This window comes from Schistocerca gregaria, chromosome 2 (genome assembly GCF_023897955.1).
Source record: "Schistocerca gregaria isolate iqSchGreg1 chromosome 2, iqSchGreg1.2, whole genome shotgun sequence".
In the NCBI taxonomy this organism is placed as follows: Eukaryota; Metazoa; Arthropoda; class Insecta; order Orthoptera; family Acrididae; genus Schistocerca; species Schistocerca gregaria.
In genome coordinates this window covers 742,492,494-742,509,539 of record NC_064921.1, presented here as the reverse complement: position 1 = coordinate 742,509,539, position 17,046 = coordinate 742,492,494, and the positions used below count along the sequence as shown (strand labels likewise).

Sequence of the window (17,046 nt, the reverse complement as noted above, 5' to 3'; positions counted from 1 at the left end):
AGTTTGGGTGTATAGATTCTGAGAAATCAGTACTCAGAACAACCACCTCTGGCCGTAATAACTGCCTTGATACGCCCGGCCATTGAGTCAAACAGAGCTTGGATGGCGTGTACAGGTACAGCTGCCCATGCAGCTTCAACACGATGCCACAGTTCATCATGAGTAGTGACTGGCGTATTGTGACGAGCCAGTTGCTCGGCCACCGTTGACCAGACGTTTTCAGTTGGTGAGAGATCTGGAGAATGTGCTGGCCAGGGCAGCAGTTGAACATTTTCTGTATCCAGAAAGGCCCGTACAGGACCTGCAAAATGCGGTCGTGCATTATCCTGCTGAAATATAGGGCTTCGCAGGGATCGAATGAAGGGTAGAGCCACGGGTCGTAACACATCTGAAATGTAACGTCCACTGTTCAAAGTGCCGTCAATGCGAACAAGAGGTGACCGAGACGTGTAACCAATGGCACCCCATACCATCATGCCCGGTGATACGCCAGTATGGCGATGACGAATACACGGTTCCAACGTGTGTTCATCACGATGTCGCCAAACAGGGATGCGACCATCATGAGGCTGTAGACCGAACCTGGATTCATCCCAAAAAATGACGTTTTGCCATTCGTGCAACCAGGTTCGTCGCTAAGTACGCCATCGCAGGCGCTTCTGTCTGTAGTGCGGCGTCAAGGGTAACCACAGCCATGGTCTCCGACCTGATAGTCCATACTGCTGCAAACGTCGTCGAACTGTTCGTGCAGATGGTTGTCCCCATTTGTTGACTCAGGGATCGAGACGTGGCTGCACGATCGGTTACAGCCATGCTGATAAGATGCTGGTCATCTCGACTGCTAGTGATACGAGGCCGTTGGGATCCAGCACGGCCTTCCGTATTACCCTCCTGAACCCACCGATTCCATATTCTGTTAACAGTCATTGGATCTCGACCAACGCGAGCAGCAATGTCGCGATACGATAAACCGCAATCGCGATACGCTACAATCCGACCTTTATCAAAGTCGGAATCATGATGGTACGCATTTCTCCTCCTTACACGAAGCATCACAACAACGTTTCACCAGGCAACGCCGGTCAACTGCTGTTTGTCTGTGAGAAATCGGTTGGAAACTTTCCTCATGTCAGCACGTTGTAGGTGTCGCCACCGGCGCCAACCTTGTGTGAATGCTCTGAAAAGCTAATCATTTGCATATCACAGCATTTTCTTCCTGTCGGTTAAATTTCACATCTGTGGCACGTCATCTTCGCGGTGTAGCAATTTTAATGGCCAGTAGTGTACATCACAGGCAGCTGCAATTCTGAAAACTAATTCCATCTCTGTATCCACTGGGGCCTCGTACACAAATGGCTTTAGCTATACCCATAGGAAATAATCAAGGGGGTTAAGGTCAGATGACCTCGCAGGCCTTGGAATAGGACCTCCCCTTTCAATCTAGCGACCAGGAAATACTGTACCGGCACTGCTCCATCGTATAGTACTGTACGTCTCTGAATAACACTGAGTAATGACTGGGTCTGTCGTTGAATTATAGCACGTTCTGTCATGAAACAATGTAAATACGATACAACAGAGCCACTTTATGGACAAATAAAGTAAAGAAACCCTGCATCATGACTTCCTGGTAATGAGGCTCGTCCTCCTTGCATAAAATAAAGAACGCACATGTAAATAAACAGCACAGTAAGCAAAATCTTGTACATGGCTGCACGTTCAGAGACCGTGAATAGTTACAACTGAAAGAAAATTAGCCCTCGGTCACTATTTTTAACAAAATAACCTTCTTTCGACACTGCTAGGAGTGTCTTCCTCAGAATTTAAAACAAAGAATGGCCTATATTCTATAACATGGTCACAGAATTATGACTAAAAATGTATCATAGAGTGTAAGTACGGAATCGTCGTGAAAGTCTGGCAGTACTTATATGTCATTTATAAAATAATAAATAAGCCAAAATGGTATTAGTCACAAAGATATTTAAGATAAAGAAAACTGTGATGCCAAGTCACTAAGGGCTGCTCGTTACTTGCGTGGTGCAGGTTGCGAGCAGCCCTTAATGGCTCGCCATCACAGTTTTCTTTATCTTAAATATCTTTGTGACTAATACCATTTTGGCTTATTTATTATTTTATAAATGACATATAAGGAATTCCAGTCTTTCATGACGATTCCATACTTACACTCTATCATACATTTTTAGTCATAATTCTGTGACTTGTTATAGAATATAGACCATTCTTTGTTTTAAATTCTGAGGAAGACACTCCTAGCAGTGTCGAAACCAGGCTAATTTGTTAAAAATAGTGACTGAGGGCTGATTTTCTTTCAATTGTAGCACAGTAAGTGTAAAGTTTTACGAATGTTAGCTGCATATAAGCTGGGAAACAAGAATGGTAGATAAAGGGGCAGACAGGTTTACTTCCATGTCTCCTTATGCTGGCTTCTCCGACCCCAAGTTCCCTACCTCACACTTTTCAGTGCAGCAGCCTCTCTATCCTGTTGTACACGCTCTTAGGAAACAACTTGTACAAGCAAACCCCACAAAAACTAATCGCTCGTAAGAGACAACACGCTAACACCGTCTAACACGGCCTATATACTTAAAAGTGGTATCAGTTCCGTGAGGAAGAAGGTTTATAGGTTTCTTCGGAGATATCATATTCACCAGAATCCACTTTCTGAATACCAGGTCCTGTATACACGCCAACTGGAGAGATGTTTATTGCTGCGTTTTATCCACTGTTACTAATAGCCCCACACTATTTACAAGATGTTACGCGGTGATTGGGTGTTTGCCAGTAATCCTACAAACACAAATGTTTTCTTCGAAGATAGAAGTATCCTCAGCGTACTTATGAAGAAGATGTGGAAGAAAGGAAACACTTGAAACTTCCTGGCAGATTAAAACTGTGTGCCAGACCGAGACTCGAACTCGTGGTCTTTGCCTTTCGTGGACAGGTGCTACCCAAGCACGACCCCTCCTCACAGCTTTACTTCCGCCAGTGCCTCGTCTCCTACCTTCCAGACTTCACAGATGTTCTCTTGCGAAACTTGTAGGATAAGCACTTCTGCAAGAAAGGATATTGCAGAGATCTTCTAGGAGTGCTAGTCCAGCTATTTTCGCTGGAGAACTTCTGTGAAGTTTAGATAGTAGGAGACGAGGTACTGGTTCAAAATGGTTCAAATGGCTCTGAGCACTATGGGACTCAACTGCTGTGGTCATTAGTCCCCTAGAACTTAGAACTACTTAAACCTAACTAACCTAAGGACATCACACACATCCATGCCCGAGGCAGGATTCGAACCTGCGACCGTAGCAGTCCCACGGTGCCGGACTGCGCGCCTAGAACCGCGAGACCACCGCGGCCGGCTCGAGGTACTGGTGGAAGCAAAGCTGTGACGACGGGTTGTGAGTCGCTCTTGGATAGTTCAGCTGATAGAGCACTTGCCCATGGAAGGCCAAGGTCTCGAGTTCGATTCTCGGTCAGGCACACAGTTTTAATCTGCCAGGTAATTTCATATTAGCGCACACTTTGTTGCAGAGTGAAACTACATTCAAGGAAACATCTGACCACCGGAAATGTAAATATAAACATCCTTACTCTTGTTCGCGGGCCCAGTACTTGGTACGAAAACCAACGCTAAAACATCACAGAACCACCTCTTTCCTGATCTACACCCTCACTGGGCTGTCAGCGCTTTCGATGACTTGGGTCATTTCATAAGAGGCACAACTGCGACACGGCTTAATACACTAGATTACAGCAGTCAGCTAATGTCCAGTTACTGTGGCATCTGGCCCCTTGAAGACTTGCAACTTTGTATGCGGCTGTGAGCGACAGCCTTTGCTAGGTACCCGATGCCACATGTTCCTTACTTGCTATTCTCTACGCGACAGCTCGTTTCTAACATTCCGTCGCATCTCCACGTCGACCCGTCTTACTGTGATTTCACACAAATGGATGGCCCATACACACTGTTGTGACCAGACGAAACTACTTTCATCCGGGCATAACTGTGGAGTCTTTGATTTCTCGGGAAGAAGGCTCATCAATCTTGAAGACATGAAATATTAGTTCACTTTATTGCTTTAAAGAATAAAAGATCTGATTAACTTTGGCACACCTTTTTGCCACATGAGCACTTTATAATTTACCAGCAAATCCTCACTTGATGCACTAATTAACAAACTGTTCTCTTGAGGAGCAATGTTCAACATTTTCTGAAGTAGAAGTTCATCAGAAACTTTAACTACTCGCTGGCCGTACACTATTATGTTGACTCCCTCAGGTGAGGTCTCGAACTGGGGCAGAGCTCTTCTATGCTCGACTCTATATTGACCTCAATGCGAGGGCGCTGCCGTGCTCAGAGGCAGGCGTGGTCTTCTGAAGTGCCTCTCATTGGTTGTTGCGGATCGCTAATGTCTGTGGTATCGGTTCGCGTTGCCGACTTGCGCAAAATGGTTCAACTGGCTCTGAGCACTATGTGACTTAACATCTGAGGTCATCAGCCCCCTAGACTTAGAACTACTTAAACCTGACTAACCTAAGGACATCACACACATCCATGCCCGAGGAAGGATTCGAACCTGCGACCGTAGTAGCAGCGCGGGTCCGGCCTGAAGCGCCTAGAACCGCTCGGTCATAGCGGCCGGGTACTGACTTGTATGGCACCTCGATCTCTGGGCACTCACCACTTCACTGCCCAGACTTACATCAGTGGTGCATGGTATCCTGACCACCTAGTACCAGCTATGAACCATATAGAGCTCTCCAAAGCGACTAGTCTGCTGTTTTAGAGGATTGACCAATATATAGGGTGTTTCACAATTCATGTTACTCATTTCCACATGTTGTAGAGGGGAACTAGTAGATCAAGTTTTACACAGGAACCCATGTGCTGAAACGTCATCCAACAACGCTACAGAGCGTCCAAGTTACAGGCGCCGGTGCCTGTAAGTGTATTTATATATGATTCCGTGACGATGTTACTAACTTTCTAGGATGATAGAGATGGATGATTTATCAACTTGAGGTAAAGGTCTCTGTACCGGAAACGAACGAGTCTAAAGTTGTAAGCAAAAATAATCGTTCTGATACCTCCGACAGCGGAATACACGTACCGGTACTGTTGTTGTTAATACTGTAGGGTAGCCAACGTTTATAGGTGGTGGTATGGACCAAAACAAGAAAAAATATCCAGTAAACATGGGCGCCAAAATGCATACATGAGGAGCTAGGAGCACTTTTTCATGTTCGCTGGGACCCATGTTTAATATTTACTTGTTTTGATCCGTAGTACTACCTCTGCAAGTTGCCCACCCTACAGTCATGGCAACCATGGTACTTATATTCAATTGTCAGAGGTATCAAAACGGTTTTCGCTTGCAACTTTAGACTCGTTTGTTTCCGGCACAGAGACCTTTACCTCAAATTGATGCATTTATCCTTCTCCATCATCCTAGAAAGTTTGTAAAATCACCACCGAATAACTCTGTATATACATACATTTACAGGCGCCGGCGCCTATAAATTTGACACTCTGTAGCGTTATTGGATGACGTTTACAGACACTGATTCCTATGTAAAACCTGATCTTCTCGGTCCCCTCTACAACCTCTAGAAGGGCATAGCATGAATTTTTAAACTCTCTAAATTATTCAATGAGCTTATCTACCCCTAATGAAGAACTATAAATAAACATCCCAAAGCAGTAATACCTCATGAATTTGGAGAACTGGTTAAATACAATAACTGATCTCCCACTACACAAAAAACAAAAATATCGATAACTATAGAGGCATATCACTACTGCAAACTCCATACAAGATCTTCTTCAAAGAGTTTCAGAAACGAATACTTAAGAACATCTTGGTGAGTTTCAAGAAGGTTGTGGGGAACATGTTTCCAATTTGGGAAACACCAAGATATGAAACATTGTCGGAGGGTGCTACAGCTTCTTCGCATGTGTTAAGTTTAAGAAAACCTGCCATTGTTTCCTGATATTGTCAGCAGTAGAGCGGGCTCTGAGTATGAAAAACGTAATCTTCTTACTAGAGGTAAACAATGGTTTATGTATGTGGACTATCTAAAGACGAAAATTTAAATTGTCGAAGCTAGTTGTGTATACATGTGTCTATTGCGGTCTGTGCAAGTAAATTTTTTTCTAGTAAGAAGATTACACTTTTCAAACCATGACTAATTAATGAAATTGGAAAAGGAATGAAGAATATGAAAGATTTATCGTGATAGTGTAATCCTGCCAGACGTGCCGAAGGACCTGGAAATTCAGTTGAGCAGCATCAGTAGTTGAATGTACTCGAATTCAACCAGATGATACGTAGGGAATTGTATTATGAAGTGAGACATGAAAAGTAGAAAACGAGAGTTGTTAACTATATGCACACAAAATAACTGAAGATGCCAGAAGCAAAGAGGATTTAAAATTCAGACCGGTAGGGCTTGTACTGAAAAAGGATATACGTTAACATCTAATATAAATTTAAATAATAGGATATATTTGTCTAGAATGTAGCCTTATGCGGAAGTGAAATGGTGAACAGCACTATCGAGAGGAGAACAGAAGTTTTCAAAAGTTAATGCATCAGAAGAATACTGAAAAATAGTGGACAGATCGGAAAACTTATGGAGAGGTACTGACCTGAATCGGGGAAAACACAAAAGCATAGCATTGCTCGATTAATTAAGGGATAGGTTGATCGGACACACACTGGAGCCTCAAGGAATAGTCAATTTAGTAATAGTCCTGAAGATGTTGTGTAGCGTAGACTGAAATCGGTAGTCGGAAATAAAAGAAGTGATTCAGACGGTTTTTGTTTATTTATTATAATAAAAGAGAACACAGGTCCTACCAGTCAGAGTCAGTTACGACGTTGGTACTCTGTCATATTAGCTTCGCAATTTCTACCCTACATAGATATGACAGAGGCAATAAAATTCTTGTATTCTTCCTAATTTCTAGAAATTTACGCAACAGGATAGCGTGGGAACAACGTTGCCCACAGTCTTCTTTTTGAGTCTCAATGTTAGACATTCCTATGAAATGTACGAACCTATTGTGGTTCTAGCAACACTTCTCTGAATTAGGAACGTACCTGTGATCGAGTAAAAACGATGAGGAGTACACACTTTGGAGCAACACTCCGCAAAAGGTCACACTCGCTGCCTCTATGAGGCTACCAGAGAAGGAGCGCGTTTTCCCAGAACCTTCTCAGTAAATCTTAAGCCTTGCATTGACTGGTTGTGATTTCAATTACTAGCGCCACTTCATATCGTTTCGTAATATTACGCCTGAGTTTCTTCCTATTATAAGAAATCTGCGCAGCTAAGATAAATGAGGTCCGAATCCACGAGTCCCTTACCCGCTTCGGCATCCTCAAAACACTGATTCACATCCGAATCGGCGGCTATTTAAATTTTGTGAATCATCTCAACCTATTCACTACACTAAAGCTATGGCGATAGCTTTGCCCTTGACCTAAATTTTTGTGTACTGAAGTCGGAGCTCGTGATTTACTTCTTGCACTTCTGTCACGTTGAATGATTCTCTTCAGTCGTCGTTGGTCGCGTTCTCGCACGATCTTTTTCCGGCCGCAGCGATGTCAGAGATTTGATATTCTACCAGATTCCTGATATTCACATTAAACTCGTGAACTTATCGTACGGGAAAATCCCCACTTCATCGCTACCTCGAAGATGCTGCGTCTCATCGCTCGTTCGCCGACTATAACACCACGTTCAAACTCTCTTGAATCTTGATAAACTGCCATTGGAGCAGCAGTAACCGATCTAACTGCGCCAGACATTTGTTGTCTTACATAGCTGTTGCAGACCGCAGTGCCTTAGTCTGCCTGTTTACGTATCTCTGTATTTGAATACACGTGCCTACAGGAGTCTCTTTGGCGCTTCAGTGTATATTTAAGAGGAACGTTGCTATATTCACTGATTCCATACCGAACATCATTTGCGTCGTGAATGGCACAAACCACGAAGCGAAGGTTCGAGTGACTGGAGTATTCATGAGAAACATTCAGGTACCTTTGTGAAAGCTTGCGGTTAATTCATGAGTGAGCTCTGATATCGCAAACGAAACAGTGATGACGGAGCCGCAAGGCAGCTCCTGGTAGAACGGAAACTGGATGTCCATATACAGTGCGGTAAATCAGGAATAAAAACATGGTATCAACTTTAGTCACTGCAGATGTCAACAACGCATCTACTCTTTCCAGGACACTGCACTGACGCCAATATGAAAGCAGAAACTGAACACCACCGACAAAATTTCGACGTTTTTCAGGGAAATTTTCTGAGTCTACGGGAAGAATGGTCTCTGCTGTCTCGTTGCAGAATCATTAGATTTTGCTTGATTTCTTACCCCGTTCAACTTTATATCTGTATTGCACTGAAATGATCAATGTATCGCTGTAAATGTCTCTGGTCTACGCTGTGTATCTTGTTTGGAAATAAATTTGCTCACTTTTCTCTTTGCCCTCAAGCTTGCATTCAGTATTGTGGCGTTCTGCCTCGGGATAGTTTTCCTGGCAGTAATAGTTCTACGATACAGTATTGATACACAGCAGTATGAAGAGGTCTGAAGAGTTGGCCGATTTGCATCTCGTGTGAGGAATTCACTGAATGCGATGGCAGAGTGGCACAGTAGCCCTATGTTCAGCTGTTCCCGCAGCGTACGATGTATCATGCAGCGCAACTTGCTGTGACAGTGCGAGAGAGAGAGAGAGAGACAGAGACAAAGATATTGTTTATTACTCTGTGGCGGTCAGCGCTCACATAATTATTCTTTTGAGCTTTTGTTCTTGTTAAGAGTAATTTTACAAGAAGAGAGCCATTCTTGTGATGTAAAAATCGACGCCATTGCGAGATTTTGATCCACATTGTAAAATATATGTGTATATGGAAGAAAACCATTTAATAGAACAATAAAATATTGTTCACTTCAAGAAGGTACGTGTTATTCTACAACCAGCGTATACTTCTATTGTGATTTAATAATAAATACCAGCCTGAGAACGGGAGCGTTCAGTTCTAGTGAAATAGTTCGATGTTTTCTTCGGAAAAGAAGTCACTTCATGGACCATTCAAATCCACAATTGTACCTAGACGTTTCTCAGAACTGAAAGCTATCTGATTGCTATGCAACAGAGCCCCGAAGAATATTTCTCCGTACTTTGGTTACCACTTTCAGTTCAACACGGTATCTGAAGCAGCTGGAGCAGATTTCTACAACAGCGGAAGCGTATAATCGCTATGTTTCACACATCGCCCTGTGTACGATGTATATATTTACCCACAACAATGAATATACAGTTACTTACACACATAGAAAGACAATACAAGGTGGTGTGGGAAACAATTCAGTATAAAGGTCCTGTAGAGCTAAACATAATTAGCCTAGTAGTAGTAGTAGTAAACAATTTTTTTTTCAAAGGAGCCTTCATAAGCGGTGCAAAAGGTGTTACACTGCTTTTGCATTCATATGGGGGTTTCCGCTTAACTCTGTAAAACACAGAGTTATACGTTTTGGTGATAGCATATTACAGGCTTTTAACTGCAGTGAAAGTTTATGCTCCACAGGGCCTGCAACGTAGGATGTCAGCAAGTGACATGTTTGTAAGAAGCGTCCAGATTCTGTGCCGTTTCTTTCACTTCAATACAGATCTGTTTCAGCTAAACTGCCATTATCAGGTGCCGTATATATTTCCTACATGGATTGGCACACATTTAACATAGTTGCTAACTGTATTTTGACTGTCGTTCAGTATTTGTTCTATTAAGGTATTAATTAATTTGTTGTGACAGTAATTCAACAGTTTTGGAGCTACTATTTCAAATTACGGTCATAACAAATAAGTTATAACCTTAATTGAATAAATATGGCAAGACAGTCAAAATACAGGTGACAACGATGTTATATGTATATCAATCCAACTAAACAATATACACGTCATTCGATAACGCTAATTTAGCCGAAATAGGTCTGTAGCGAAGGCCAAAGAAATAAAAATTAATATCACACAGCAGCTGGTCTGCACACTACTTATAAACACGTCCGCCCCCGGTAGCTGAGTGGTCAGCGCGACAGAATGTCAATCCTCAGGGCCTGGGTTCGATCCTAGCTGGGTCGGAGATTTTCTCCGCTCAGGGACTGGGTGTTGTGTTGTCCTAATCATCATTATTTCAACCCCATCGACGCGCAAGCCGCCGAAGTGCGTCAAATCGAAAGACTTGCACCAGGCGAACGGTCTACCCGACGAGAGGCCCTCGTCACACGCCAGTATTAACACCCACTTGTTATGAAAGCATTTTCACCGAAACAAAGGTAACTCGGCTATCCAAACGAGTATATCAGTACCCCATCATGGTTATAAAACGACCACCGAAGACCACGGGCCCTTATTCAGAAATGCGTAAAAAATATCCCGGACAATCACAGAAACTCTGTCGATGGCATTGGGGTACACTCTGCATATGTGTAATAATAGTGACTTAAAACGAAGTAATTATTATTATTATTATCGATTACATGTAACCCAAATGGACGAAAATCACATGCTGCCCTGTTCTCAAACATTTAGTTACACATTAAGAGTTATTATCCCTGAAGTCCGCACATATACCTGCAGATGTCGACGTCGTTGAAGGATTTTATCCGTATCACTGCGGATGTTGTTGTTGTGGTCTTCAGTCCTGAGACTAGTTTGATGCAGCTTTCCATGCTACCTTATTGTGTGCAAGCTTCTTCATCTCCCAGTACTTACTGCAACCCAAATCCTTCTTAATCTGCTTAGTGTATTCATCTCTTGGTCTCCCTCTACGATTTTTACCCTCCACGCTGTCCTCCAATGCTAAATTTGTGATCCCTTGATGCCTCAGAACATATCCTACTAACCGGTCCCTTCTTCTTGTCACGTCGTGCCACATTCTCCTCTTCTCCCCAATTCTATTCAATACTTCCTTATTAGTTATGTGATCTACCCATCTAATCTTCAGCATCCGTCTGTAGCACCACATTTCGAAAGCTTCTATTCTCTTCTTGTCCAAACTAGTTATCGTCCATGTTTCACTTCCATACATGGCTACACTCCATACAAATACTTTCAGAAACGACTTCCTGACACTTAAATCTATACTCGATGTTAACGAATTTCTCTTCTTCAGAAACACTTTCCTTGCCATTGCCAGTTTACATTTTATATCTTCTCTACTTCGACCATCATCAGTTATTTTGCTCCCCAAATAGCAAAACTCCCTTGCTACTTTAAGTGTCTCATTTCCTAATCTAATTCCTTCAGCATCACCCGACTTAATTCGACCACATTCCGTTATCCTCGTTTTCCTTTTGTTAATGTTCATCTTATATCCTCCTTTCAAGACACTGTCCATTCCGTTCAACTGCTCTTCCAAGACCTTTGCTGTCTCTGACAGAATTACAATGTCATCGGCGAACCTCAAAGTTTTTATTTCTTCTCCATGGATTTTAATACCTACTCCGAATTTTTCTTTTCTTTCCTTTACTGCTTGCTCAATATACAGATTGAATAACATCGGGGACAGGCTACAACCCAGTCTCACTACCTTCCCAACCATTGCCTCCCTTCTCTTTCATGCCCCTCGACTATTATAACTGCCATCTGGTTTCTGTACAAATTGTAAATAGCCGTTCGCTCTCTGTATTTTACCCCTACCACCTTCAGAATTTGAAAGACAGCATTCGAGTCAACATTGTCAAAAGCTTTCTCTAAGTCTAGAAATGCTAGAAACGTAGGTTTGCCTTTCCTTGATCTTTCTTCTAAGATAAGTCGTAAGGTCAGTATTGCCTCAGGTGTTCCAACATTTCTACGGAATCCAAACTGATCTTCCCCGAGATCGGCTTCTACCAGTTTTTTCATTCGTCTGTAAAGAAATCGCGTTAGTATTTTGCAGCTGTGACTTATTAAACTGATAGTTCGGTAATTTTCACATCTGTCAACACCTGCTTCCTTTGGAATTGGAATTATTATATTCTTCTTGAAGTCTGAGGGTATTTAGCCTGCCTCATACATCTTGCTCACCAGATGGTAGAGTTTTGTCAGGACTGGCTCTCCCAAGGCCGTCAGCAGTTCTAATGGAATGTTATGTACTCACGGGGCCTTGTTTCGACGCAGATCTTTCAGTGCTCAGTCAAACTCTTCACGCACTATCGTATCTCCCATTTCATCTCTATCTACATCCTCTTCCATTTCCATAATATTGTCCTCAAGTACATCGCCCTTGTATAGACCTTCTATATACTCCTTCCACCTTTCTGCTTTCCCTTCTTTGCTTAGAACTGGGTTTCCATCTGAGCTCTTGATATTCATAGAAGTGGTTCTCTTTTCTCCAAAGGTGTCTTTAATTTTCCTGTAGGCAGTATCTATCTAACCCCTAGTGAGATAAGCCTCTACATCATTACATTTGTCCTCTAGCCATCCCTGCTTAGCCATTTTGCACTTCATATCGATCTCGTTTTTGAGACGCCTGTATTCCTTTTTGTCTGCTTCAATTACTGCATTTTTATATTTTCTCCTTTCATCAATTAAGTTCAATATTTCTTCTGTTACCCAAGGAGTTCTACTAGCTCTCGTCTTTTTACCTACTTGATCCTCTGCTGCCTTCACTAATTCATCCCTCAGAGCTACCCATTCTTCTTCTACTGTACTTCTTTCCCCCATTCCTGTCAATTGTTCCCTTATGCTCTCCCTGAAACTCTGTACAACCTCTGGTTTAGCCAGTTTATCCAGGTCCCATCTCCTTAAATTCCCACCTATTTGCAGTTTCTTCAGTTTTAATCTACAGTTCATAACCAATATATACCCCTGGAAATGTCTTACAATTTAAAACCTGGTTCCTAAATCTCTTTCTTACCATTATATAATCTATCTGATACCTTCTAGTATCTCCAGGATTCTTTCAAGTATACAATCTTCTTTATGATTCTTGAACCAAGTGTTAGCTATGATGATGTTATGTTCTGTGCAAGACTTTACCAGGCGGCATCCTCTTTCATTTCTTAGCCCCAATCCATATTCACCTACTACGTTTCCTTCTCTCCTTTTTCCTACTCTCGAATTCCAATCACCCATGACTATTAAATTTTCATCTCCCTTCACTACCCGAATAACTTCTTTTATCTCATCATACATTTCTTCAATTTGTTCGTCATCTGCAGAGCTAGTTGGCATATAAACTTGTACTACTGTAGTAGGTGAGGGCTTCGTGTCTATCTTGGCCAAAATAATGCGTTCACTATGTTGTTATGTTGTTTGTAGTAGCTTACCCGCATTCCTATTTTCCTATTCATTATTAAACCTACTCCTGCATTACCCCTACTTGATTTTGTGTTTATAACCCTGTATTCACCTGACCAAAAGTCTTGTTCCTCCTGCCTCCGAACTTCGCTAATTCCCACTATATCTAACTTTAACCTATCCATATCCCTTCTTAAATTTTCTAATCCACCTGCCCGGTTAAGGGATCTGACATTCCACGCTCCGATCCGTAGAACGTCAGTTTTCTTTCTCCTGATAACGACGTCCTCTTGAGTAGTCCCCGCCCGGAGATCCGGATGGGGGACTATTTTACCTCCGGAATATTTTACCCGAGAGGAGGCCATCATCATTTATTCATACAGTAAAGCTGCATGCCCTTGGGAAAAATTACGGCCGTAGTTTCCCCTTGCTTTCAGCCGTTCGCAGTACCAGCACAGCAAGGCCGTTTTGGTTAATGTTGCAAGGCCAGATCAGTCAATCATTCACACTGTTGCCCCTGCAACTACTGAAGGGGCTGCTGCCCCTATTCAGGAACCACACGTTTGTCTGGCCTCTCAACAGATACCCCTCCGTTGTGGTTGCACCTACGGTACGGCCATCTGTATCGCTGAGGCACGTAAGCCTCCCCACCAACGGCAAGGTCCATGGTTCATGCGGATATATTTGCAGATATCCACATCCGCACAGACATCTAGTTACCGAAATTATTTTCCACTTAACCACTATTGAAGACCATTGCCACTCAATAAGCAAGCAGAAATACTTACATATTGTTGAAACGCGCATATAGTGCTGCTGACCCTATATAATGAGTCGTTTATGTATGTTAACTAAGCAAGTCCTTCTAATATACTTCTTCGAGACACACCCAATGATACTTTGGTTTCTACAGGTTCATTCATACCCTAATGTTCACTGGGGAGTGCAAACAAAAAGGTACTTTCCATATTAATTATTACATTTCTTCTCCTTTCATTTGCGTATGGTCATGACAGCTAAATATCTCTGTGCGTGCCCTGCGGCTTGTAATTAGTGTAGCCGGCCGAGGTGGCCGAGGGTTCTAGGCACTGCAGTTTGGAACCGCGCGACCACTACGGTCGCAGGTTCGAATCCTGCCTCGGGCATGGATGTGTGTGATGTCCTTAGGTCAGTTAGTCTTAAGTAATTCTAAGTTCTAGGGGACTGATGACCTCAGATGTCAAGTCCCATAGTGCTCAGAGCCATGTGAACTTTTTTTTTTTTTTGTTATTAGTGTAACCTGGTCTTGACGGTGCCTGTGGGAGCGACACTTAGGAGCTTGTTGTATGGTTCCAGATTACTGTTTCTCCTTTATATAGCGCTTGCAGGTGGTGCTCCTGGCACTCGTGATGCACTGAAATGCTAATCATATACATCTCTCGTTGCCGAAAATGCATGCTAAAAATTTCATCTGATTTGTATACTTCCTTTAGGGTGTTGCATTTTGGGTGGCTAGCAGTGTATAAGGAACGAACTGAGCATACCTAGCTTAGGAAAGACAAAGGACTAAACACGTCGTTAATATAACTAATAGTCTTAGGTTGCCTCAGCAGCTCTTAAAAAAATATGAATAAAGAAGAAGACAAGGAACATAGAGGAAAAGGTTTTATCCAATAGGTGAATGCCTACTGTCTGATGTATAAAAGCCAACAGGGCCCTGCAGGAAGGATATTTGGGTAGAGCAAGCGTGAAACACACAGAAATCTACAACCAAAAGAAATATGCACTAGCTTTGGATCACTCGGAATATGATTTAGCTATGTATGAACGCAGATTCTCTCAGCGATAACAATGAATAAAACCTTCAAGTGTTATGACACTTGACAATGGCCAAGGAGTGCTTGGCCGAAAGCTCGTGTAGTTTTAAGCAATTGACGCGGTTGTAAACCCGAGAACATTTTATTCAATGATTTAGCTAAGTTACAGCTGTGCAGCCCTCCACGTGCGTTTCAATGGCAGTCACAAATATGAAGATATTAATCCACTTACCCCATTGTCACCTACATAATTATTGGTGACCCACCGTATCTCAGTATTATTCTAATAAAAACTACTGTGTCAAGTGCTACCCTACAGTTTATGTTACCTCCATCTATTCTTCGTGATTTTGAGAGTTTTCAATTCACAACTTCTCTTCCATGTAATGCGATCGTCTGCATTTCGCGAATGTGAGGAGTGATCTCAAATCTCAACATTGACACTTGCAACCTACAAGTAAGAACGAGTTATAACTCGGTGATCTTGATATTTAGATAGCACGCTGATTCTCCCGGTATTTCTGTTTACAGTTGTCCTTCTACACGACATGATATTGATAATTAATGTATAATTCTTTGAAAGCGCAGATGTGATTAACGGTGTTAGCAATTGTGAAATTTGGAACTTTTTTGATGAAAGTTGCAAATGTACACGACGTGCAATTGTTGTTTGACAATCGTATACAGTGGTTGGGGTGATGTTTAGTATAGTGGAAAGAAAAAAAAACACATTTAGTTCTGTTATTGCAAACTTTTACCTGAGAGACTGGAAAGCTCATCGAAATACTACGTATAAAAATGACATCACCCAGCGAATGGACAACCGGAAACATATCGTCTACAATTCACACCAGGAAAAAATCAGAAATCATACATGTAACATTGCTTTGTTAATTTCAAGCGGCGACAGAGGAAGGGTCACAGGGGAAAACTCATTAGCTCGCAACGGGAATTACAGGCACTGTTTGCTACATTAGTGGAGAGAGTAGCGCTAAATGAGCTGCTCCTGTACTGCCCCGAGACTTCAAGGCAGAGCCATTGAGGAAGCTGTCGTCGCGCTTAGCGCTCCTCACATCACTCTGTCCCCAGAACGGAAAGTAATTTGCCGATAGGAATTCTGTTCTTTTTCAGCATTCGTTTTGCGCAACAGTAAGTTGTGGTAAACGGGAAATATTAGAATACCAGTTGAAAATTTATTTGCGAATTCATTTATTGTCTTTTCATAGCGCTTTTACTATGACTATGGGCGTCTCTGAAGTCACAGCTTCATGATCAGGACTTTAGCAGTTACGTAAGGATCTTCACTGCGATATCAACCTGCCACAAACCAGTATCTGTGGCAGTTAAGCGGAATTTCAATGTGGTGGAATATAAGCAGAATTGCACAAGAATATATGTCGACTGTTGTAATAATTTATAGTATTCTCGCGAATTTTAACAAAATATATAGATACTTTTTGTAAATGCTTGTATAATCCACCACAATTTGGTAAACTGCAATTCAGTGTGCACAATAACGCATTTCTTGCCTAATTTCTAGTAAAGAAAAATCATTTCATAAAGACCCTGTGGCTTCGAAATGTACGCTGACGTAATAGAAGTGCTATGAAAAGGCAAAGACAGATTATATTTTTTAAGTTTTCCATTTCTTTTACTGTCTTTGTTTCGCCAAAATAGCCACTATAAAGCTTAAAGTAATACTTCGACGGGAGTCTGTGCGCCACAGCTGCGCGTTCCAGAAGCCATCTACTTGCGTAGAAAAGTCGTAGGTGATTTGCGGCTGGTAACAAGGCTGCCAGTGTGCCTTGCCTTTACAATAGTTTCAGAATTCACATACTGTGTTTACAAATATACGAGAGGTGTCCAATAAGAAATGAAACATATTTTTTTCTGAGAGCTAGTTTGTTTTTTTCAAGACTCCAATACACCATGTTATTAAA

At 42.1% G+C, this 17,046-nt stretch overlaps 1 protein-coding gene across 1 annotated transcript in view; it reads right to left on the bottom strand.

Moving 5' to 3' along the window:
- Window positions 1–17,046, bottom strand: part of LOC126334920 (acyl-CoA Delta-9 desaturase-like) — a 110,957-nt gene that overhangs the window by 74,876 nt on the left and 19,035 nt on the right. The gene's annotated exons all lie outside the window — the stretch shown is intronic.